Here is a 24,316-nt window from a genome sequence, read left to right as displayed (position 1 = left end):
TTATTACAAAAAGCCACTTTTTCTGATCATGTCATCAACTGACCATCATACACGTACCTAAATGATTTATTGAAATATTTTTCCTTCAGATACGAAATTAAAATATTTTAATTGCATTGGAATTCATGTGTTTGATTTTTAATCAATGGGGCTGCTTAGTTGATGTTATAGAAATGCTATAAGTGCCTGACAGGAATATTGTTTTATCTGCGTAATGAATCATGGCTTTTTTAACGAAATTTATTACAATACAAAACTATTTTTGTCACAGGCGATCATTTCATGTTCGAGTTCTAAAGCTTTGATAAATACTTAGGTAACACATTAGCCAGATTTTGAAGAAAAAAATATTTAAAATAACATTCTCAGTTATGTCAAGTATATTAAAATAAATTTCCTTTCCTTATGTCAGCGACAAATTTTTTTTATACCCGTAAAGGTGAAACATTATTATAATATTTTTACCTGATTTCCTGTCTGAAACGCGATTAAAACTCAAGCGTGTAAAAGGGTAGTGTTATTATTAAAATGTGCGTTGATGAATTTTTTTTGTCATACATGTACTGACCAAACTTATACAGTTAGTGAAATTACGCAGTGATACAAGATTTAATACCAGTTTGATTACATACAAGTTTTAGTGAAAAATTATTGACACTCTACACAATTTTTAAAATCGTTCCATGTCACAGATAACAGTTGTTGTATGCTATTTTTGTAATTTCATATTCATAAGATAATATCAGTACTTTAGTCTCCATTCATAAAAAAAAGGTTAACAATATGATATAAAATGTAGTCTTTAAAAATGCATTCAAATAAAGACATAGTTTCCGCAAGATTAAAGATATTGGCAAAACAGCAAAACGTCTGTTTTTATGTACTAAATCTGTCAATATCGATTCATGTTTTGATCATTGCAAACATTATATTAGTATATTATTTTTCTTTGTACCGTTAAAACCGATAATTCATTATTTGTTGAAATGTAGACATTTTAGTAATAGTGAACAAAAGCATTGAACAATACAACAAATATTTAATTACTACAGAAGTTCGTTCCTCACAAGTTATCAAAACTGTTTATTATAGTTAAACAATAGAATTCCACACACGTTGCGCCGCGTGGTCTCAAATGTCGTTGATTTTGATCATTATATCAGAAATGGATAACCTCCAAATAAAACTTGTAAGAAATAAGTGACCCTAGCGTAATTACACCTGATTTGTCTCCTGGGAAGGTATTCATTTTTTTACAATCGACGTAGTTGTCAAGTGCAATAATAATTTTAAAAAGAAAATAAGAAAAGAAAAAAAAACAGCTTTGAATATTGTCTTCAATAATTGTTCTTTAGTAGCTGGTTAAGGCCAGAGCTTACAAATAGTTTGTTAATTTTACATATGGCAGATATTTATTTATGTGTAAAAGGTATTATCGGTTCTAAAAGGTGAGCATGATCAATGGTGCCTTGAAGCTAATTACTTGAAATTCTGCAGTTAAAATAGTACTTATAGACATCCATCTAAAAATATTTAAGTTGAAAGAATGGATATAAGACCCCATTATTATTGTGGGTGTTATCGTCATTTATGTCAGTAACAGTGAGATATTTTGTCATTTTCTCAAACATTGAATCTATAAAATAGAACAATATAATGAATATCAAGATGACATTATACACTGAATTCGTCAGATTAAACAAGAAGGACTCATAAGAATTGTTTGAAGTACACTGGATATCTGAGAAAGTTACAAAATACACGAAAATTGAAACTGAATATTCATCAAATCTCTGGAGAGTACATTTTTCTTTGCAATTGCATTAACATGATAGTCTCTATTTCTACGTAAAACAATATGAACAGTGTGTTGCCTTTTAAAGTCATGATGCGAAGGTGTTAGTTTTATCTGTACTATCCAATACAGAGGATAATTCGAAATTATTAAAAATGCTAAACTAGTTTTGTAGAGAAGGTTCCTTATATTCACCTACTTACATTAAAAGTCGAGTTCACATAGAATTTGAAATACATTGTATTTTAAAATACCACATTCATATTTATTTTGCTCATTTCTTATTCAATCTTATTGTCAAAAGTTTATATTGCAATATTTCGAATATTGGTCACTGGTTCTACATGCAAGATCACGGAAATCAGGTTTCCAAATGTCTCTGGGATTTGACTCAGTGGACTCTTTGGCTGAGTGGTTAGGGTATTGAATTTTCACCCGTGCGATCCGGGTTCAAATCCCACCTCTGGCACATGGAATTTTATATAACATAAGTCTATCTTATTCGATTTCTGTTAAGATAAGGTTCGTCTGGGAAACAGACTTTATCTAGTGCCTAAAATGGCACTGTGTGTGCCAATATGGCATTCACATCACATATCCTTTGAAGAGGGGCAGTCTTACCGTCGCTTACGCCTAGCCAGTAGTCTGGCAACTACGTCAGAGTGTCGACTCATTGGCTCAGTGGTTAGAGGATTAGACTTCCTCCCGTGCGAGCTGAGTTCAAATCCCGCCTCAGGCACTTGGGACGTTTTCATAGTAAAAGTCTCTACTTTTCATTTTTTTTTGTCAAGTAGTTAATTCGTTACTCGTACGAACTTTATCTTGTGCCTAAAATGGCACTTTCTTTGCCAATATGGCATTCACGTCGTCATATATGTTGACTTTTTTGAAGATTAAAACCAGCCTCTGTCAACTGCGTCAGGGGGTCGACTCTTTCGCTTAGTGATTAGAGCATTGATCTTCCACCCGAGCGGCCGGGGTGTGAATTCCCTCCTCAGGCACATGGGATTTTTGACCTTAAATGTTTTTATTGCCTTGGAGAAATTCTTTTCTTCAGCATTTTAACAAAAAGTTGCAAGACTGCTTTTTTATGCCTTAAACCTGGCAGTGATGTTAGAAATCAACTTACTAATGCATTAAAGGCATAACCCCCTTATTTGTATTCATTTTTTGACACAAAAATAATTTCCGAAAAGTCTTATTTGAATAAAAAAGTAAATAAAAATAAATAAATAAATAATAATTATAAAAAATCCGATTTACCTACCCTAAATTTTTTGAGCATGTTATCGGAAAGAAAAAGGTATTTAATGCCTCGGCTGCTATTTCCTATGTAGAAATAAAAATTTATAACATATCTTTATCAACATTTCTAGCCTTTCCCACCTGCGAGACTACTCTAGTCTTGGAGGTCTGTATTTAGGCAATCAAAAGATACCAAAAATATTGGGTTGACCATAATGCAGTGAAACCATGGTCACGTGACTGAGACACGTGATGAAAAGGCTAATATTGCGTAGGTAAGACATCAGGAAATAGCTACTTTCACTTTCATTTTACAAGACAGCTTCGTTTCAACTTTTAGCTTAAAATCATTCGTAGACAATGAAGCATCAATAAAGCTTATATCTGACATGAAAATGGCCTTTAGTATGCGCAAAGTTGGCCTTGGTGTCCAAGACAAATTCATTTCGTTCGTTGTTTCGACTTGGCTTGATGTCTTATATCAGCCATCATAAATAAAATGTCAATGCCTTCAAAATATCTACATCATGAAGATTAAAGCGTAAAGGAAAAATATCAATGTCAGTAATAACCAATACGCTCCTTATATGTCGTCATTTTTTTTTATCTGAATAGCGATATTATAGAAATTGTTTTATTTGCGTCTTGAGGCTTTTTCGTAAATGTTTTTTTTTAAATCTTTATATAATGTAATGAAAAACCGTGTTGAAATGCGATATACCAACAAACATAATGACCTTCTAACGCTATAGCTGTATTTGTATAAACGTTATACATTTCTTTGTCAACGCGACAATAAGTAGTAATATATTATATTTATTATCTAACATAATTAAAATTTAATTATGTTAGATAATAAATATAATATATTGTAAATGTTGAGGTAAGCAGATCCTTTAAAGCATAAGCACGAGTTTCGTATCTGGATAGAAAATATATGACCAGACTGATAAAATTCCTGTGTACATCGAAATGTGTTCAAAATAAAACCCATGTACTAATTTATGAGCCCGATTCATGTGATATGTATAATCTTTTGAATGCCGGAATCCATAGATTCGAGCCTGGTTCCCTTCCTAGGCAGTTGAAAAATAAATCCTTCAGAAAATTACACAAATTGTCCATCACTATTTCATCTATTTTATCTATGATTTAGTTAGAAAAGACCGATCCCAAGTCTCTAGCCCTTCCTGTTAATGAAATGTCTATCAGGAAACAAGTGCCTTTCTGCTGCATTTCTTAGGCAGATAGAATATTGAAACGGTACGAAAACATCGACTAAACATGGTACGCTCGCCCGCTTAGCTCAGTAGAGAGAGCTTTGGTCTATGGATCGCAGGATGGTGAGCTCGATCCACGTTCGGGGCGAATGTTCTCCGAAACTATTTGGTAAAAGACATTGTCTCTAAAAACATTCGTCTTGATCAACCTCTGATTTATGTGAGGACTTGCAGAGAACAGGTTTGCACTGGTTAGTTAACTGCCTGCCGTTACATAACAGAAATCCAAAACAAACAAACAAAACTATTGTTGTCAGCCGAGCACGGTTCAAATTTATCTAATAAAGATCGAATTAGAACTGGCAAAACAAAACCTATTTTGAATATCAATTGAAAGCGTTACCGGATGAGAAAATATGCAGTCATTCTAGACTCTAATGCCCTAGCGGGTGAGCAAATCAATTTCTTTGACAGTATTTTGTAAAGTGAAAACAATTGTACCGGAACAAATACCTCCAAACCTCGAATTCAAGAGTTAAGTTAACAAATTTGTGCTAACGCCTTATGACCGTGTAAGCAAAAACTGAAATTTTATTATTGGGCAATATATATTTGACACGCTCTCGCTGAACTACCGTAGAGTTTTCAAATTTTGTAAATATGGATAAAGTGTAGAGTCTTAAAGAAATGTTTAAATATTAAAAAAAAACAAAGAGATTTTCTAATCGTTGTGGAAATTCGAAATCGGAGGTGTTGTTAGATAAAGTAAAAGTCTGGGTTTGCCTGTAACAAAATTGTCTGACAACCTGATACAAAACGGATAAAAGAAATAAAATGAAGAGCACCTTTTAACTACCGTATAATATAAGTCAGCCCTTGGTTGTTTTCTATAAAAAGGTGCATATAAAAATTTCAGTGTTATTGATTGAGCTAGAGATGTAGAAAATACTGATAAAAGGAGAGAATCAAGCGTTTCGATAAATGTTTAAATGAATGTGATAGTTATCACAAAATTTTATACAGCATTTGTAGCAATTAACTGCTTAAATGTTTAAGGAGGAGTGTACGCTATAAGTTGAAAATTTGAGTTGGGTTTAACGTCGCACTGACACAATTCAGGTCATATGGCGACTTTCCAGCTTTAATGGTGGAGGAAGACCCCAGTTGCCCCTCCGTGTATTATTTCATCACGAGCGGGCACCTGGGTAGAAACACCGCCCTTCCGTAAGCCAGCTGGATAGTTATAAGTTGAAGAAGTGTGATGAATTCATACGTGTCTGAATTATTACTTGAAATATTTTCCTTATGCGTCACGTTAACACTGTAAAAGAAAACGAAAAATAAAACATAAATGAAAAAATATTGTGTGTCTGGACATTTCAGATGAAAAAGTCAGTTCTAAATTAATAATCTGTTGCATAAGATTATCTGTGTCTGTTTCCTGTCTAAACGACGATCAAAATTACATGTAATGGCACGGAAACAAAGCCTGATATCAAGCCGGCCAAAAAATACAAAGCAAAATATATAACGATACAACATACAGGCATACCGATCTGATTCTTTTGTCATAAGGTACTTGTATAGTGTATTGGTATTTCTAATTGATAAAGCACAGAGATCACAATAATGTTTACACCTCCGGAGTTCATTATTTCCTCCATCTCTATATACAAAATAAATTGCAACGTTTGTCCTGTCTTACTCTGAATTTAGAAATAAGTGTCTGGTAAGTGACTTTGTTATCCACGAATCGACAAACGATAACTTCTAGACGGTAGTCATATAAATTATCTTTACTCAGATTTCAGTCTGAAATGTTTACCTTTGTTTGGGAAAAAGTTATTGAAGGTACAATGTCAGTTCAAACTGAGAAACTCGTAACCGTGACTGAAACTGCTATTCCAGAACAAAACGGACGGACACTTAAAAGAATGTTTATGCTTTCGGTCGAGTACATAACAACGTATTGCTTTTCTTTTATACATAGCATTTATGATTTTTTTATTCTACCGAGATGTCTGTTGGAAGTTCACAAAGTATTACACCTAGTAGTAAAGCATTTAAATGTGTTGTATGTTAATGAAATAGAGAAAAGTAGAAACTTTACAGGTCGTTCAACACGACAAAAACGAAAATGTTGCAGGTTCGGTTTCATTGAGCCTGTTCATGGACGGTAGTGGAAATGCATGCTACCGTCCACACCCTCTAGCCCGCTTCGGGTTGAGCAGAACTCAACATTTATACATGCTAAAAGTACAAAAAGCAATTTAGAGACATCCGCAGATGTATTCAAACGGCGGTGAACATGGAACCTTCAATGATACACGTGTTGAGGCGTGTAATTCCATGAAGAGCGGCGTTTGGTCCCCAGATAAAATAAAGGGTTTGCCCTAAACAAGAAAACAATAGGCATAACTAAACAAACTGGAATTTAGGAAGGGGATCTGAGGTTATGAAGCCTGCGTATCACAGGAACTGTCAAAAGACAAAATTAAAAAGCAGGCACCATATCCAAGGGGTGATTAAACAATACCCAAGGCTATGAAAGCGGGAGTATTAGAACCACCCAGGCCGAAATGGTCATGTTGAGAAACTAAACAGTACCAATAACTCGACATAAAAGTCGTGCTGAACGATCTGAGAAGATCGAAATATAACAGCCCTGATTGAATGTACGGGGAGACTTTTTACGGCGGCCACACGGCACAAACAACGCTGCTGTCAGGTATGGCATTTAACGACAGTGAACGCAGCACCATTGATATTATGTTTTACTTTATCATTTTCGCATTATTTAATTCTTACTTTGAAGATAATTACTCATTGTCTCCGGAGGTAGCTTGGCATACAGAAATTATTCTAATAGCGTTCAAATTAAATGAAAAGTGTAAAATAAGCAACTAGATCCGCAGAGTGAATTGCCTTTTTATCGCAAGTACTGGTAATTAGACAGACTTAACCGTAGTTGGACTTTTACTATCAATGTAAATATGAATTGCAAAATTCAGTGAGAGGTGCTAGGAAACATCATTTGGGTTAGAGCAAGATACCTCAATGATTAAAGTCACTGAGATCTGATCCTGTTATATTCTTTTAACTTAAATTTTTACTCTCATCAACGCTGAAACGAGATCCCAATGACATTCTATTTCATTGAGGCGAAACAATAAGTATTACAAAAGGTTTGAGGCGAACTGGCTCCAGGGTGACCTTTCATCACTGAATGTGACCTTGTCCTTGGACAACGGTCTGTTGGTATGAGCGACACTTCGTGTCATTTAGAATGACATTGCTGCTACAAACTCATTGCTACGTTCAAGTTAAAGTTACGGCCAGGACAAGCTTAAGAATGACATTATACCCATAACCTAGACATTAGCTTAAATGGGACAGAGGAATTTGGGGTATATGCGCGACAGCCAATCAAATTGAGGCAATTGTATCAGCTAAATAATAAATTGCGCTATGGATATCACAGTTACGACCGGCACGAACATCAATATATCATTAGACTTGAACGTATGACCTTGATTTGCGCTTGCCACCCTTAAAGAAAAATACATCTGGAGAATATATAATTCATTGCTCATTGATGCTCAAAACTTTTATACAACAAAACGTACACAGTAACGTACATAAGGAAAACGTGTATATATTAAACATAAATTTCCTTGACTTTGTTGAATTCAACTTGAGCGATCTAAATAAAGTATTGGGGATGAGCAGTTAATACCAAAGTTACGTTAAACTAGAAGATGATTTTAAAAAGTAAAAAAATAACGCAATTTCAACTGCAGCTAAATTTTTTCTCGCCTAAAAACAGCAAATAATGAAAAATACGGCCACCCCATGATATTATCAGTTAAAAGGTAAAATTACAGTTATTGAACCAGGCAGCATTTGCATTCATCACGCCAAGTAAGATATGTAGGCCCAGATATCAAATATTTAGATCTGATAAACAAATTGATAGAAGAGTAGTTGAAAAAATCAGTACATTTTCAAGCCTAAAAGCTTTTGATTTGGACATTTAATTCATAAACGTAATATTATGCTATTTTCAGATATCATAGATATATTTTATTGTTATTGCAAGGTTGTAGAAAATTTAATACAACATAAATCAAATGATTACGACAATTTGAAATCAACTCTTTAATGTGCCTTTTGTACTTGAAAACCAATTTACTGAGAGATAATTATATTCTTTATAATATTTCAACGGCATCACAGGTACCTAAATAAAATGTATTGTATTTCAGAAGGCTTTACAGATCATCAGTGAAGATTTTAGAGATGAATGAGTTTGGTTTAAAATGCCAATACGATATATCAACAATTACGCTCTTTACTTTTTTTAATTTGTTTTATGGTTCAAAATAAGGGATAATATTGTAAAATCCTTGTATAAAATTACTGAAAATGATATTTTTAGTGTTGCTAGGATATGTTCGAAAGTTTAACAACTATTTTTATGCAATCTAGAGCATTTTAAAAATAAATTATATTTGCAAAAACTCCAAAACTGGACATATGTCCTAAGTATATGCATAAGTGCACTTCACAGTAGGTAATGAAGAACGGACACCTTGAAAGTATCAGTACATACAAACTGCCTGTTGGAACTGCCTGTATATATATCTCTTTATCTTAGATTTAGAAAAACTACTTATTTAAAACGATAGTATAACGATGCTTCGAATTCATCCATTTCTGGTTAATGTAATGTTATTGTATCGGTATTGCTTTTCATCTCATAATATTTTCTATGTAACAATTTTACGTTCGTTTTTACTTCATATATTGTAATATACATTTCATGGTTATACTTTCATGTACTGTCGACTTGAATTGTCCGTTTTATGAGGGAAATCTTCTTTAGGCCTGGATATTCACGATATATTTGGAAACGCTAGTGACAAGTAATTTGTCTTTTTTGAAGATTTTAGTTGACATTTTCCAAAATGGTTTACTGACATGTGGATAGAATATTGATGGATACTAGTGTATTATTTTAAATGTTGAACCATAAAAGTCAAGCCGTGTAGCATTTTGTCCGCCTCGAGCCCACAAACCCGAAATAAGCAGGTAAATGTTTTGTCATCCTAGACATCTGCACATCAGACATAATGTCAGTTCAGAAATGCATATTTTAAGTTTATTGCTATCTATATTCGGACATCGAAATATCTAACATACGTAAGTATTTTGGTTTTATATCAGCTTTTAAAATTAAGTTTAAATCTAAGTTTTGATTCAAGCAAGACCAAAAAGTGTCAGCTCAGTGATCTAATCATTTTCATACTATATATGCCGTGCACTCGAAATATATTGTTAAGCTTTGTACTAGATAATATGTCGCGTGCGCAAAATATGATGTTAAGCCCTGTAGATAAAATGTCGTATGTGCGAAATAAGATGTCTGTTGCACGGAATAAGGTGTCGAGTGCATGATAACATGTCATTTGAACGAGATAATAAGTGATGTGCACGAGATAACATGTCACGCGCGCGAGATAAAATGTCAACGCACGAGAAAAGAACTGAATCAAAAATGAAAATGTTTTGTGAGGGAAATCTTACCCGTAGCACCGTAACCAAAAAAATCAGTATGTTCACTGACACATATTCCTTACAATTATCTAAACAATGCCTACGACAAATCAATTATACAATGCAGTTCTACAATCAATTACATAAATACATTTACAAGTTCAAGTTCTTGTGTAAAACAAGATTATGCATCAGCATAAACTATATGTCCTTTACTTTGAACCATTGTATAATCGTTGTGGATTCTTGTAACGCAAACAGCCACTGTGTCTCCCAAAATATCTGCCCCTATTTTGAATTAATCCCCAGATAATAGTTAAATTACCATAGTATGACTAAACCTCTGTCAAATAAAACAAATAAAACATATCAAGTTACAACTGAAATGATCTGACAAAACGTTTTAAACTTTGATGACGTGGTAGAATACCAAAATGTGGGTATTACCCAAAATAATTGAGTGTTTTGTGCATATCTAACAATAGTAAAGCAAATATTTCAATCTGATTGAAATACGTGATCATAATAAGTTAAACGTAGCATTTAGGAAATGATTTAAATCAGATTGACAAATATTTAAATCATTGATCGACATTGGTTTGAAAAAAGAGATATAAAAGCCTTATCTTCATTGTGTATTTTTTTCTGCAGTTTTCTGCTATACTCATAATACAGATATTTAAACGTGTCGACTTAAAACTGAGAAACAGAGAATATTAGGTTACTGTCTTATAAATTTAAAAAGCCTGCCAGCTTAGCTCAGTAGGTTAGAACGTTGGTCTACGGATCGCGGGGTCGTGAGTTCGATCATCGGGCGGGGCGTATGTTCCCCGTGAGTATTTGATAAACGACATTGTGTCTGAAATCATTAGTCCTCCACCTCTGATATGTAAGTTGGCAGTTACTTGCGAAGAACAGGTTTGTACTGGTACAAAATCCAGGAACACTGGTTAGGTTAACTGCCCGCCGTTACATGACTGAAATACTGTTGAAAAATGGGGTTAAAACCAAAACAAACAAACAAAATATAAATTTTAATTTATCAAGTGAGTCGGAGAAAATATAAAAGTTCAGGTTTTATTTATCCTACCGTCTGATCTAAAAATCATTCTTTAAATAATTTGTTTGTGGTTATTTCAAATACTGTGTGCATACGCTATATATCTGTACCAAGGTCCCACGTACCTAATAAAAGTGCGTTTATATAAGAATAATTGCATAAATATGTCCATTATTTTCAAAAAACAAGAAATTCAAAAAGAAGTCCACCAAAATTTATCATACTCCTTGAGTTTTGCATTTCCTTTGCATGAAAGTAGGATAAAATGTTATATGTATGGTACAGACTCGGCGTTATATTATCTTTTAAAAAATCGTTGTTAAAAATGTACCTTACCAATTAACAAAATATGTCCACCCAATTATTATAAAGCTAAAATTATAGCTATTCTACTATGCAGCATTTGTATAAATCACGTCAAGTAAGTTATATAGACCCAAATTTCAAACATTTAAATCTGATATCTATGTAATAGTTGTTGTTTGAGGAATAGATCTGCATGATGTTTATAAACATATGAGGAATTTTGTTTTCATCTGTAATTACCATGCAGATCTGTTCCTAGAGTGATAAATTACCATACAGTCCAGATTGCTTTCGTGTTTGTAAAACGTTCACTGTATATATGTAATATTCAAAACAAAGTACAAAGAAAGGAACACCATCACTTACGAAAATGTGTCGTGTACTAGGTAATATAACGAAATGCCTAACTTGATGTAAACATGCTTGTCAACAATAAAGGTATGGTATTTATGTTGCATGAAACACACGTGCACATGGTAGACATTGATATGATCATTATTATAATAGTTTCATTCCGATATCAGCAATGCGTGTAAACCAGACTTTTTATAGTATCCATACATCAGGGTTTGACATATGTTATTTATCTTTGTTTATATTTATATGATTGAAGAAACTATAAGTCAATTTTCTTTCTAAGATTGCTACTCACATATACATTAACATACCCATTTTTAGAATTTATTTTATGGTTCAAAATAAGATATAATATCGTAAAATCCTTGCATAATAATGCTAAAAATATTGTTTGGGCCTGCGAATAGAAAATGAACTCTATTTGCAAAAGTTCCAAAACTGCACGTATGTCCTTAGAATATGTGTAAGTTCACTTCACAGTAGGTAATTTTGAACGGACACCTTGAAAGTATCAGTACATACAAATTGCATTTTCAAATGGTCTTTTGCATACATTTCTTCTATATAAACATAATAAAAGTTGCAAAGCTGCAACCTCAATCGCTTAAACGGTCAGTCCCCCAGTTCAATTAGCTCAGTAAGTTTATCGCAACACATAAAGTTCGTTCAATATCTATATAACAGAATTCTGCATAAGCAAGTGTTAGGGGACGTGAAAGATGTTCAAAGTTTTTGCTTTGTTGTAAACTACGTTTCCAAACGATCTTTTTATAGATTCTATTCTGTTCATAATAGATACATTTTGTGTATTTTGCAAGTTTTATTGGTTATTTGACAGAAAACAACTTTGCTTGTATGAATTTTTCATATATCTGTCATGCAGCTCAATTAAAGTGCAGAACCTAAACATGTGTCAGAATATACTGACCCTCGTAACATACCCGTAGTTGTTGAAATTATGGCATTTAACGCAAACGATAATTTTCCCTACAAAACATTTCTCGAAATAATCAGGCTGGGTGTTCATAAAAGCAAGATTTAGTTGCTAAATAGGTTATTGTTAAATAGTAATACATTTTTTCGCATTTTCATGGGTCGTCGATTAATATTTGTATCACATTTAACCAATTTGGAGCAAAGGAAACCCCAGTCATGCAGTCAGCCAGTTTAGTAGGTAAAGCACAGATTCTGTAAATGAAATAGCCGCGGATTCGACCTTCGAAGCGCTTAGATTTTTAAGGTTATTGACAGTATTTATGATTATTTTAATCGTAAAAGTGAATTTTCAGCGCACGTATTGAAACAAAACAGTAACTGTTATATACATGTTTTATGTGAACAAAATACGCTTGTTAAGCACGAGCGCAGTTTGTTTTCAAATTCTAACCCGAGGATCAGATAAGTATTTGATAACCAACCCGCGCTCGTGCACTTTTTAGGTTGATTCGTTCAAATATAACTCCGTCAAAACAAAGAAGCCATACGATAAGTGACACAAAAGTACATTTATATCGATAATTTTCAAATTTTCGAAATCATATGCACCCATTTGCGGGAACAAATAATCCCCACTGCAAAGCTTATACCTATGTCTCATACAAATCAGATAAACTGCTAACTTTTGCTTTCAGAATAATATATGATATCTAAATGAAAGCATATTTCTATCCCTTGAAGAGTGTGATGTTGGCAGCTAAATTCTCCTGCAGGTGACATTAATTGCCACATGTCAACCAGCACCAAGCTGCACTAATTCGAGATTATCTTTTTGCTTTTTTCACAGTTCAATGAATTTATGTCAGTTGCTGCCTCTGTTTAACGTAACTGTTGACACGTTTACTGATAACGCAATGGCGTTGTTGTAGGTTCACTGATTTCCACGCAAACTAGTTCAATTATGGCATCGAATTCATCCATTTCTTTTTAAATTTAATGTATATCATTGTATCGATATTGCTTTTTGTCTCACAAATTTTAATATGTAATATGTTTACGTTTGTTTTAATTTGATATATTGTAGTATTCAACTCATGGTTATTCGTTCATCTCCTGTCGACTTGAACTGTCAGTTTTATGAGGGAACACTTCTTTAGGCCTGGATTTCCTGTTATTACTTGGAAACGCTGGTGACAAACAAGTAATTTGTCTTACTTGCTAAGATGTATTAAAGATTTTAGTTGACATTTTCCAAACTGTTTTAATGACGTGTAGATATAATATTGATAGTTACTAGTGTATTACTTTAAATCTAGAACCATAAACGTCAAGCAGTGCAGCATTTTGTCCGCCTCGAGCACACAAGCCCGTGATAGGCAGCTGAAAGTTTTGTCCTCCTAGATATCTGCACATCAGACATAATGTCAGATAGGAAATGCATACTTTAGTTATATCCTTATTTACGTTCGGGCATCGAAATCTAACTAACGGAAGTATTTGGAATATTCATGAGGGCCAGGTCGAGACTTAGATAATCGTTAAACAATGTCTCCAGTTTCATTCGACTGTGTCAAAATTTGGTACAGATGAAATAAAAGGTTAGAACAGTGGTTGACTATATTTTACAAATGTTTTGAACAAAGGTGTTAACTTCTCCAAGTAATTGTCAAGGCTAGATATGTTTTATATCTCAGATTTCAGTGTTGGAACAGTTGGGCCTTGCTTGCAAAGTTGACGGAATATTAATTTGTACCGACTTTTGGACAAAGAGACCTATAACGACAAAATCAACGTTCAAAGAAGACGGTTTGGTTTAAACAAAATATCTCCATATATGGTTATCAAGCTTTTATTCTGTTTAACGAATCGGGTGTTTCAATGACATTGTAATGTAAATACCAGTCTCGCATTAGTCTGTATATTGTTCTTAAGTATGTAGTAGTTTGACATTTCAGCGTTTACGTTATGTTTGCAAAACTTGCAGTTACTTGACATTTACAGGGGTTACAACTTCTTTACAGCTTATGCTATTTTCAATAATATCTGGAATAATTATTTACTATAATAAATTCTAAATTATAATCTAAAATGAAGTTTGAATTAATCCAGTGACATGAATTTTTGAAAGCCGAATTATATAAACAAGACCAGGGCACTAATAATATAGGTGTCCCCAGGTGATCAGCGTTATTTACATAAAATAGCGTCATTCGAAATAAATCTTTCAAAAGCAACAACAAAAAACTCGCCAATAGTTGGGGTAAAATTTTTCAACATGTTAGTTTCAAGTTTGGCATATAATGTATACTCGTATATGACACTAAAACTGAGAGAGTGAGTAAAACTTCAAGTCAGATATCTGTAGAAATGAATCAAAAAAGTAAATTTTTTTGCATTATTTCAAAAGCGTTGCAACATATTTCTACCCTCTGCACAACATTTTTGATTAATTATAATAATATCTTGCAAAAATCTTAAGTCAGTTAATTTGTTCCACTAGTCATTTTTGGAGTACTCACTTTACTTTTAACTTAAATATATGGGTAAGTTCCTTTAAAACCTAATCTCAAATACGACATGGCTGTATATTCTCCGGTCAGGAACTATTTTGTTATCGGAAGGCGAATAATAACAAAACAGTCTTTTACTTTCTGTCTAAAGCGGCAAGTAGCCATAACCGCATGGATACGGGTGTTCCGTTTAAGCTAGGTTTCATTTTTGGTATGATATATATGGTGTGTTTAAAGTATTTTCATACTGTTGACTAAATACAACCTGGCACTTTATGTCTATATAGAAAATATTTTGTCGTGAGTTATATATCATAATTAAAAAGATCGTCTTTTATATTTTATTATTTCTTATATTCTCAGCTAAGTTTTCTATTGTTGTCGGTGCTTGAACTCTGAGTAAGATTGCTTATAAAGTGTATTCAGTATCATTTTGTATAGAGACGCTCCATAGGATAGCTGTATTGTTTATGTTGTCATGATGATAATCAACATGTTTTTGTATAAAATTGTTAGGAAATACTAGTAGCTGGAGACAAAGTGACACTGATATATATTAGGCTAAAATATGTGTAACAAACTGAAATACTTCTGGCCTGACCGGAAATCGAACCCGGGATCTCTTACACCTAAGGCAGACACTACACAACGCCGCTATAAAACCTAGCTCAATAGGAAGTTAGTATAAATGCACCCATATACTTTACTCTACTACACCCCTCCTCCATCCCCCACCCTCCATTTTAGAATTCGTCCTCGAATTCCAGAGTTTTGACCTCTGTGGGACGTTCCAAATTGTCCATTCGTATCTACTTGTGAGCTGTTTACATCGGGTGCCAAATGTAATAGTCTGAAAATACTTCAAGCCTGGCGGGGAATCGAACCCGTGACCTCTTCCACCTAAGGCAAACAGTCTATCATGTCGTTATAAAAGCTAGCCCAATAGTAAGGAAGTTTAAGTGCACCTTTATACTTTACCTTACTAAATGTGTTTTAATGTCTAAATAGCGGAATAGACGTAACAGTATGCAATTTTCATGAGGCATGTATTTTAAGTTCATATCACAGTTTCTTTGTAAAGTTGTTAAACTTTACTGAGAGAAATTGACTGAACAAGTTTGCATATGTATTTGTTAAACACATTAATTCAGGAAAGGCCTAAATCGACAGCCTGCCATTTTATAGTACAACTGTATAATTTATCTGTATTTGTAAACTTTAATTTATAAAGCTTATATAACAGTAAGTCACTAGGTTGTGACGAGCCTTTAAGTAGGTGTTAGTGACATTTTATTATCGTCCTTTGCTCACATGAATAGATTCAGTCAAATTGACACTACCATCATTCAATGTGCAGGTGTTCAATGTTCCATTTGAAATTTAAATAGATTTAATTGAATGTGACACATCGCTCAAAACGATTCTTATTTATTTATGTATCCATAGGCCTTTTCCTTCGGAATGATACTTGGTCTGGATGATTTTGTATAGTCTTTTGTCCTCTTTGTATGCATTCAATACTTGGGGTGATGACACACCATAAATTATTGTCGTAAAAAATATTATATTTACTTTAAACCAAATAAATTCCCCTAAACAACCCGTTTTTAAATCTATTATATGATTAAAATTTAATAAAACGTTATTATCGTCTTTTATTCTACAACTTAAAATGATTTGAATAGAAATCCTATATCTTAAGTGTTTTCAATGGCAAACACATTTAACGTTTGAAGTTTTAAATTATACATAATCAATACTCAACCATAATCAATTTATTAAAGTTTTCAAACTGACACGGCTCCATTATAAAGCGTTGGCCGCCAGCTAGATAGCTTGACCCTGAATGCCACCTATAATATAAGAAGTACATATTTGAGTATGGTTGCTAGCAACGGGTGTGGCAACTACTAGCAACCCAAATGTCTATTTGACAAATTACACGGATGGACAAAGAAAACATGTTCCGTTATGTATAAAGGCTTCTTGTTGAGTCTCTTTGAAATTGACAAAAAAATCTACCATAACAATTTGTATATATTTGCATCATCACAGAGCTAGATAGTAATGAATTTTTTGCTTTGTCTTTGATGTGACAATGCATAACACTTTCTTGGCAAAAACCCGAATTAAGCTAGATTTTTCTGGCCCTTTTTAGCCCTTTACAACTACGTGTCTAAGTTGTTAACAGTCGGGTAGTTACCGTAACAATCAGATTTTTTATTTTTCAAATGTTGCTTGAGATGGCAAGGGAAGTCTTCTAGAAGAGGAAGGTAGGTATCGTATTCTAACCCGCTGTTTTTCTGAAGAGGCAATGCGGCGAATGTGTTAATAACTTTTAAATTAAACTTGGGTGTTCTTTTTTGTTAACGTAGCTTCGAAACATCTTATTTCTAACGTAAGTAATATTTTCGTGTTATTTCCATTTATTTAAACAAATTTCACAGTTTAAACAATTTACAGCAGTACCCTTCGTCTGACATTTTTATTGAAACAATCGTTCTGCATGCTGCTATTATTCTCATGAATATGGTTGAAATGCAAATATAAGGCCGAAGCTGTGTTCCTAATACCACAGTCACACATACGGCGCGGATAGCTACGTTTAGCTGTGGAAACGTAGTTATCCGTATCGATCCGTACTTGAGCCGTACGGACTGGTACGGGTTACTACTTTAAGGTACGGCTCAGGTACGGATCGATACGGCTTACTACGTTTCTATCCGTGGCTAGACGTAGCTATCCGCGCCGTATGTGTGACTGGGGTATTAAATAGATTAGTGTCAACGTGTTTGAATTCTATGTTAAGATATACAGGTCATGGACTTCGTTTCCATGGTAACATCTTTCTAATTCAAGAAATCATAATTTCAATTTTAAACATTGGGTCTAGATTTAAGTAGTAAATAGACCATTTCACGGCAAGCGTCTAAGCATTGGAAAAGTCTTTATCGGTAGACGCATTCTAAGCGAGAATTCTCGAGACGCAACGAGATTTGAAAAACTGGGGGCTCTTCAGTTATTTATCGATTTTTGCAGCAAAGTTTTCTGATGCATAAATCGGTGAAAAAGGGTTTTCACTTCAGTGGTTTATTGATTCGACTGATATTGACATAGGAAAACTGAAGTCCTATCTGACTGTTTAGAGTAAAAATATGGTTATGATTTTGTCAACATTTGACCGTATTCATATCGAACACTCTGATAAAACCTTCCACCGTTTTTATCAGTACGTGTATTTCTTTTTTATCAAATTTGAATAACGTGAATATTATGCAAAAATTTAGAACCCGTGTCACCGCTAAGAGTCTGTTTTAATGAAGCACTAACAAAAGGCAAAAAAACAAAAACAAAAAAGAACAAAACAAAAAACAATGGACTTTCGCGTTTAAACAATTACATGCTTACTTCGTTTTCTTATTTTAATCATTATATTTGATTGAACATTTTAAACCATTGTTAACAAATACGTGCAATTCAGATTTTAAAATAGTTCCAGTTTTGAAACTTCAAATACAAATGACTCTTAAAAATAGTCTTTGTCTCATTCATCCAGTCAAAAATTACCCCCGCCCGGATTGAATTACACACTGGTTGGATCGTTCGCCCGTCAGTCGAGCGATCACATGTTTGGTGTCTGGTACGGCCACTCTATCCGTAAGTATTATTTATCAATGGGACAAGTTTAAGTTACTGTGGAAATAGTTTAGTGCTTGCAAAAAAAAAATAAAAAATAAATAACACGTTGAAGAAAACGGGTGTATAACCCTAAACAAACAATAATTATTCCCTTATAAGTTGGTCGAAATATGCACAATCAAAACGACAAGAAGTTAATGTCAGACGTAAAAATTTACGGACATGAATTAAATAGATTATTGTACTTATCCATTTGATGTCCATTATTTGTGTTGGGTTTACGCCGTTTCTCAACAACCTTGTCACGGCGGTTTGCTTACACAACTACTCTCCGTAAGAATTTACATCTTTCCCACTTCATGCAGTGCTGTAGGAAGTCGGGCCCGAACTAACATCTCCGGATTCCGGAGAAAACTGCATTTAGTTATTTATGAAACAGCTGAAACGGGCTTAAACTTAATACGAAAAAATAAAAACAACAAAAAAAAAACACAAAAAAAAACACTATCTAATAACGCTACAAGCCGTAAAATAACGGCTGCAAATAAATTAATAAATTCCACAAACAGACAATATGAACTTGGTTGGAAAATGCGGGAGAAAGACATGTTTAATGTTCCTTTAACTTCCTAATTTTCTTAGCACTGTAGCGTGAAAATGAACCCGGTAGTCAAGGAGTTTTGTTATCGTATTCTATTCAAAAACATCTCGGGGATCATTTTCAGAAAATTTCTAAAATTCTATGGAGGAGAGAACGAGCAGTAAAATGTTTAATAAAAAGTATCATTTTTTCATTACGCTTTTTTTGTGTGTGTAACATGCATTTAGGCATACAAGTGTGACAATAAAAATCGGAAAGAAATCGGAGAATTGCTAACAAAATTGAAGTACGCTTAAAATGAAATTTTGTTGTTGTGTTGTATTTTTCCCTAAATCTCGCGTAAAAAGGATGGTAGGGGAAAATTGAAGACAATACAGTGAAAACAAAGTCGGAGACCCCCGCATTTTATCTCTCATTTTTCAGTAAAATAAATTTGTATTACGAGTTTAGTTTTTTTTTTTAGTTCTATGGAATGGTTTTTACACATTACTTAGTCATTCCGTTCGAAAATAATAATTTCGTAGAAAGATTTTGGCATGGTCTTTGCATGAAGTAAGAATTCCTTCGGCGAATAGTCGGAGTACATATTTGAAACTTACATTATCGTATAGGTTTCAACGGTCCTGTTATAATAAATGAAATAAATTTCTTTTTGATTGAAATGGGCGCCCGAAACTAAATTAATCTCTGTAAAAACAGCAACGTCAAAACTAATTAGGCTAAAACGTGATTTTTCGACGCCATTTGCGTAAAAAGTGTGCATTTGACCTTTTCAATAATTGTACATCGGGTGAAGATCAGCTTTTGCTATTAATTAAACAAGTTATTAAGGACGCAGCTTGTGTTTGAAATTCCCGCTCATTACACCTGTCAATAATTTACAGACGCAGCGGTTGGTCAGCTATCGTAAGACATTGAAGTAAAGCGTTCAGCTATACAGACTATTTCATTGTTTAGTCTCAACGTAGTTCGATCCAAAAATGAAGAAAACTGTCTCAAACTTAACACGCTGTACATAACCTATCTATCTATCTCTTAGCCCCCAGTTTTTGTCTTATCGTTTAATCACGTTAATTCACGGATTAACGGTAATCAGTTTGCGCATGCGCATATACTTCGTGAAATGGTCTATTGTCAACGGAAACTGGAAAATAGATATTACAAAACAAACTGTCCAATTTTTATTTGAAAATGGCCATAACAAGCAACGTTTCACACAGCTATATTCCCTATAACATCAGTTACCATCATCCATTTTCTTACATTCCGCATAATATTTTAATATACCAACATATAAGAAGCTACATTTTCATCATTATTCAGTGCGAAAGACTCTTTCAAGGTAGACTATTTATTTAATGACACACATAGCAAACAAACTATTTCCATATATGGTATTCAAGCATACCTTTGGTATTCAATGAAACGGGTGTTTCGTAGACCTTTAAAAAATAATTTCGCAGGAGTCTATTTTTTTCAAGCATTTTGTAGTATTTAAAGTTCAACGTTTAGGTTCTGTTTGCAAAATATGCACTTATTTGATGTTAGGAGCTAGTCTAATTTGATGTCAACATGTCACTTTTCCCAGTTTGCAATACCTTGAAAGATAAGTGAATTATACATTTATATCAAAACTTAAAAAATACAGATGTTTTAGACTTTCTCGCTCGGAATAAATCTATGACAACTGAGCACAAAATACATAGAAATAAATTAAATATGACGTGTGCAATAATATTATTTACAACAAATTGTGTCATTCAAATGAAATCAATTAAAAGCGACAACTAAACTTTAAAAGAAACATTCCATTCCATACAAACTTAAGCTCAATTTCGAAACGAAATTTATAAAACAACTCAACAATGGATTAGAACGTTTAGAATCTCAATCAATGGAAATAGACTAATATAGCTCATGTTACATTCGTAGCACTTCTATCGATCTGTTTTGGATGCTATTCAATTAAGAAACTGTTTTGTTGCTACGGCATATATCAATTAACCCTATTACATATGTTTCAAGCCCGAATTATATAGAACTTTCATCTAATTTATTATCCCTAACCAAAAATAAAACTTCCAACAGACACAGTTAACAAAACTGCATTTACGAAAGTCAGTTCTTCAACAGATCTTTAATCGCCCTACGTTTTCCGATCCTGCCTCCCTGACCAGCAACAAAGCCACCACGGGGTGCCTTCTTTGCTTAATAGAAAAACAAATATGGTGAAAAAAACAAAAAAATGCTGAAATTAATGTTTAATGTGTCGATATTGCATTTCGTCTGACACAAGATTTTAATATATAACATGTCTACACTTGTTTTTATTTCAGATATTGTAGTATTCATGATTATTTTTTCATCTACTTTAGTCTTGAACTGCCTGATTTAATGAGGACTCACTTCTTTAGGCATGGACTTTCCTGATATATTTGGAAACGCTGGTGACAAGTAATTTGTCTTTTGAGCTAAGATGTTTTGAAAATTTTGGTTGAAATTTTCCAGAATGGTTTTTTGACATGTAAATAGAATCTTGATTGATACTAATATATTACTTTAAAATGTTGAACCATAACAGTCAAGCAGTGAGCAGTGTAGCATTTTCACCGCCGCCTCGAGCCCACAAGCGCAAGATAGGCAGATGACCATTTTGTCCTCATAGCTATCTGAATAGCTTACAGAATGTCAGTTAAGAATGCATATTTTTGTTGTTATATCGCCATTTGGGTTCGGACATCAACACTTAATTTACCAAAATGTACGGAATATTCATAAGGTCCAGGTCAAATAGCAATGTAGCTGTGCAATTAGAATGTCTGTTCAGTATATTTTATAAATATTCAACTAAATTGTTTTCTTCTCCAAGTATCAGTCGAAGCTAGATTCATGTTTTATATCGTTTTCTGTATAAATAAAGATCTCTGACTTTTAACAAGTACATTTGGACCGTGCGTGTATAATTTGTGGTATATTTACTTTGTACTGATTGTTTAACCAACTTGATAGACCTTGAATGACAATATCATCTTTCAAGATAGAAGCTAACTATACGACACTCGGATCAAATAAATATCTCTTATAAATAACAAAAACGGGTGCTTCAATGAACTTGAAATGAAAAATCAATCTCTAGTGGGTTTGTAATTTGCTCAAAGGTGTTGTAGTGTGACAGATCAATGTTTATGTTATGTTTGAAGAACGTGTTTGCAAATATTTGATGCGTACCTGTCTTATAACTCTTTGAAATTTTACTCCTTAAAAAATGCAGGAACACATTCAATCGGGGAGTGCTTAATTCGTCCATCTGTCATAGTATAGCTGTATTATACCAACAATATAAAAGATTTTGTGCGGGATGAAAAGTCGGTTGCTAAGGTTTGATGTCGTTGTTTGTGGCGAAAGAGTTTTAACACCATTCAATACTTCGATGAAAAGGCTCAATTCAACGCAAGTAGTGTTATAAATGTATTTGCCTGCTTCTAATATATCGTCTGTAGATATCATTGAAATATTACATTAATTTTATTAAGCCTTGTTAACCCACGCACTAGTAACTGATTCAATCAATTAACAATATGAATTTTCAATATATCATTTGATCAAGTAGGGTTGCAAAACATACCATAGTGTACACTAACAATGAAATTGAGCTATCCGTTGGTTAAACGGAATGTTTCCTTTAATTGAATCATTCGCTTATTTATACACAAGGACATTTTTGTTATCATCAATGCGTTTTAAAAAGATCGTCTAACCGCGTATTGTCACATCGTGTAATAATTTAATTTTGCATATTTACAAAAGGTCGTTAAAGTTAATTCATGATATATCTGGCAAATCGTTATACTTTTCTGACTAAAAAATACTGCGTGACAGAAAATGACTGCTAATACAGAAACACTTGGTTTCTTAAATGACTTCATATAAATATCCATATTTTCACCTCACGTCATTCTTATTTTTTGCATTATACTGATACGTGTATGAAGTTTACAAGAAGATACACACAATTCGGTATTATTTTCGTATCTTTAGTTATGTAGCAGTGTGTATATAATGCAAGTAATTAGTCTATGATATCAATTGTCCGATTAGCTCAGTTGGTAGAGCATATGACTTGCATAACATAACATAACATATAACATAACATAACATAACATAACATAACAATCACTTTATTAACTCTAGTAACATGTAACATAACATAAGAGTATACATATACAATGTTCACATGTAAGCAGAAGGTCGCAGGTTCGAGTCCTGTATCGGGCTGCACATTTTTCTGCTCCTATTACATTGGTGCCGTGAGTGTGGTGACTAGCCTTGGAATCCTAGAGCTAGGGTGAAGCAATGGCTGGGTTAGTCAAAAAATCTGAGTTTGTCTTTGAAAAAAGGAGGAAGGGAAAATAGCAATGTGTAAATAATGTATATATTATTAATTAGTCTATGATATCAATTGTCCGATTAGCTCAGTTGGTAGAGCATCTGACTCGCAAGCAGATGGTCGCAGGTTCGAGTTCTGTATCGGACTGCACATTTTTCCGCTCCTATTATAGTTATAATATAAAAATAGTGATCGGTAGATCAAAGTTGGCAGCAAGCCAAACATACTAAAATATTATTAATGAATCATTTTCCCCTTTCTAAAATAAGTATACAGCATCTTAGAATTTATTTTCCGAAACAACTTGAAGACGTATTACATGGTACCTATCTGCTACCAGTAAATTATGGCTATTAAATGGAAATCAACGAAAACAACTTCAATAGCGTTTTTTTATTTCTCAAAAATTACCAACAGTCTCTCCAAACAAGGCTTGAGTTGTGCGATGTGAACTGTTTTCCAAACATTCATGCCATAGTCCAGCTGATTCTTTGTTTGCCTGTTAGATTCAATTCGTTTGAACGACGGTTTAGTGCCCATAGACGACTTAAAACTTGGACAAGGTCAATAATTGTCTTAACGGTTTGGCCAAAATGATCGTTCACAAAAATGTACCAATTGATGATTTGGAAGTTCTTCGGCGTGGATTCTCACTGATAAAGAATAATTGCTCTTGGCTTTCGATGTACAAAATAAAACAAAAT

The 24,316-nt window shown here is 33.5% G+C and overlaps 1 non-coding gene across 1 annotated transcript; it reads left to right on the top strand.

Annotated features, from left to right (window-relative positions):
- Window positions 1-23,686: 23,686 nt before the first annotated feature.
- Window positions 23,687-23,759, top strand: Trnaa-cgc (transfer RNA alanine (anticodon CGC)). Its single transcript has one exon. It is a non-coding gene; the product is annotated as a tRNA-Ala (tRNA).
- The last annotated feature ends 557 nt before the right edge of the window (window positions 23,760-24,316 follow it).

The sequence above is a fragment of the Mercenaria mercenaria genome, chromosome 16 (assembly GCF_021730395.1).
Source record: "Mercenaria mercenaria strain notata chromosome 16, MADL_Memer_1, whole genome shotgun sequence".
Taxonomy (NCBI): Eukaryota; Metazoa; Mollusca; class Bivalvia; order Venerida; family Veneridae; genus Mercenaria; species Mercenaria mercenaria.
The sequence above is the reverse complement of the archived record's forward strand: the minus strand, read 5'-3'. Positions and strand labels throughout refer to the sequence as shown.